Consider the following 2,978-nt stretch of genomic DNA (forward strand, 5'->3'; position numbering starts at 1 on the left):
TTCAAGGGACTCTCAAGAGACTTCCAGTACCACAATTCAAAAGCATCAATTCTTTGGCACTAAACCTTCTTTACGGTCCAACGCTCACATCCATCCATAACTACTGGAAAAACCATAGCTTTGACTATATAGACCTTTGTTGGCAAAGTGATGTCTGTGCTTTTTAATAGGCTGTCTAGGTTTCTCATAGCTTTCCTTCCAAGGAGCAAGCATCTTTTAATTTCACTGCTGCAGTCACTGCAGTGATTTTGGGGCCCAAGAAAATAAAATATGTATTGCTTCCACTTTTCCCTCTTCTATTTGCTATGAAGTGATGGGACCGGATGCCATGATCTTAGTTTTCTTTTAATGTTTCCCATTGACAGCAACATAATGTGTGTTAAACATGAGAGAATCTTAGGATTTCACAATCTATTGATTTGGTAAAAAAAAAAAAAAATCCATCTAAATTATTGCTTGTCATTGTATAGATAAAGGCTTCTCAAATGAGGGCTCAGTATAGGGGACTGGGTATGCCAGCAGATATTCTTCAGTACTTTAAGGCATTCCAGAGCAAGCCTGTGGCTCCTGCTCCTAACAGGGACATTTAACAACCCTACAGCACCTAAGTCTTGCAAGGAAGCAAGGTAATTCTGAAAGTAGCCCATGTGCCAGTCTGCTACCTCTATTTCCCCTCCTACTATCTCTGCACTGTCTGATTGGGGCTGTTATGGCTCTGTCATTGGCCTGCTGGCTGGAACTCACATCCTCTGGCTTTCTGAGATGGTCTGCATCCTGTTTGCTGCATTTGCTTTCCTCAGGTTCTGCTGTCAGTTTTTCCAACCAAAGTGCATTAACTTTGAACCCCTGACTTCTTTGCTAAGAGGATGCTGTGCCTGACAGCATGAGGCCAATTTCCCACCCCCTCCAAGAGTATCTACCTCATGGAAGGATACACAAAATTTTTCCCCTGACAACAACCCTTCTTGCCAGACACCATGCCTTGGAAACCCTGCCTGAACATTGCCCATGGTTTGCATTGAGTTACATTGGCTGACTGCTTCTGCACAAGGACATACCAGAGTCACAACATTGGAAATATTATTTTATGTCTTTCCTTTTGGTTTGAAAAAAAAATTTTTTAAACCAGTTCCCTAATGAACAGAAAGCATGACGTTATTGACCTGAAAATAAAAAAGGCGAATGCTTATTAAGGCATGTTGGTTACTATGTGTTAGAGGACAGGAATTCCCAGTGATGCAATATGCCTCATCCAGAAAGTGAGCACAGAAAACCTTTTCATATGTGCTAAGTCTGCAGCTGCAATAAAGCCTCCGTGCAAACAGTCTGCTCTGCCTGCAGATAGTAACCTCTCTACTGAGGTTCAGATCCCTGGGGATGCAGTGGCATTTCCTGATGGAATCCAGCACACACATTCTATATCCAGGTCCCCAAAATGATACCTTGCAAGGAAAAAAAAAAACAGTCTATGAGGAGGTACTGCTACAAAGTCTTGGTGGTCCTGAGGTCAATAAAAATATTATTTGAGGGGAAAAAATCACCAATGTTAAAGATTAATTATCTGTTAAATCATGGTGGTGAGAGTAGCTTTTTCTAATGGGTGATGAGTTTTTAGGCATCACACATGAGATGTGAATTTGAAGTACTGCACACTAGACAAAACGGAGAATGTACAGTGAAGAGCCCATAGAAAGGTAAATTAAAGACAATTTGATTGCAACTGAGTATATAATTTGGGCTTTACAAGTGGTGCTAGTGGTAAAGAGCATGCCTGTCAATGCAGGAGATGTGAGAGACACGGGTTTGATCACTGGGTCAGGAAGTTCCCCTGGAGGAGGAAATGGCAACCTACTGCAGTATTCTTGCCTGGAGAACCCCATGGACAGAGGAACCTGGAGGGCTACAATCCATAGCGTCACAGAGAGTCAGACATGACTGATGCAGCTTAACATGCATATAATTCACTTTCTTAGACAACTCAACTTTCATGTCCTCTAAATGAGCAACTAGAATTACATCCATGTGTACCAAAACAGAAAATTCAACTCAGAAGAATATAAAAAGTAGTGTAACTGACATAACATCCTTCATATGGCAAATGGCAGTCTGTCTATAAAATGTTAGGTCAATAAAACAACCCTATTCCTGCATGTTTCATATCAGAAACAATTTTTAAAAATAAAAAAAGAAAAAATAATAAAAATAATTTTATTTGTTTATTTTTTTAAAAAATCTGCTTATAGGTATCTTGGAGAATTCAGTCAGGAAAACTGGAACCTCTCTAGGTGTTTCAAACAGAAGAGATTTAATAAAGGAACTTGATGACAGAGATGAGGAGGAGGTAAGAAGCCCTACAGAGGATAGTGAGGCAAATCAGAGAAATTAATAGCAAGAAGCAGATACCATCCCTAAGGTTAACAGAAGGAAAAGTAGTTCCAGGACCAGAACCTAGGTGCACCTCTTGGAAGCTAGAATTCATGGTGAGGTCTTCCCAGTGAAAGCTGAAATCACAGCAGAGATGATGAAGTCTGAAGCTAAGGGAGTAGAGGAGAGATGTTCTGGCTTCTGCCATCTTCCATCCCCCAGTCTTCCATCAAAGTATCTTTTTGGCTGAACATTATCAGGAAGCCAGGGTGCAAAAGAGCCTGGGAAATATAGTTTCCAGAACAGAGTATGGGAAACATTGATGACTAGCAAATGACTAGCAAATTTGGCATCTCTGAAAACATGCATATCTGTACATTTGCTTTAGCTAATTGACCTATATCTTAAAAGGACTTTGATGATCAAATTTTAGCTCCCTATTCACTCATTTTCTTTCTAAAAAATGAATGAAGGAAAACCACAGACAATCACACTGTGATGTGCTTGCCAGTAATTTACCCTGCGAGATATCTGGTGAGGTCTCTCTGTACCCATGTATCTTCATTTCTCCTTAAATGTTCTTTGCTGTCTCCCCAGTTCCTTTTTATTTTAGC

The sequence above is a fragment of the Bos mutus genome, chromosome 13, assembly GCF_027580195.1.
Source record: "Bos mutus isolate GX-2022 chromosome 13, NWIPB_WYAK_1.1, whole genome shotgun sequence".
Taxonomy (NCBI): domain Eukaryota; kingdom Metazoa; phylum Chordata; class Mammalia; order Artiodactyla; family Bovidae; genus Bos; species Bos mutus.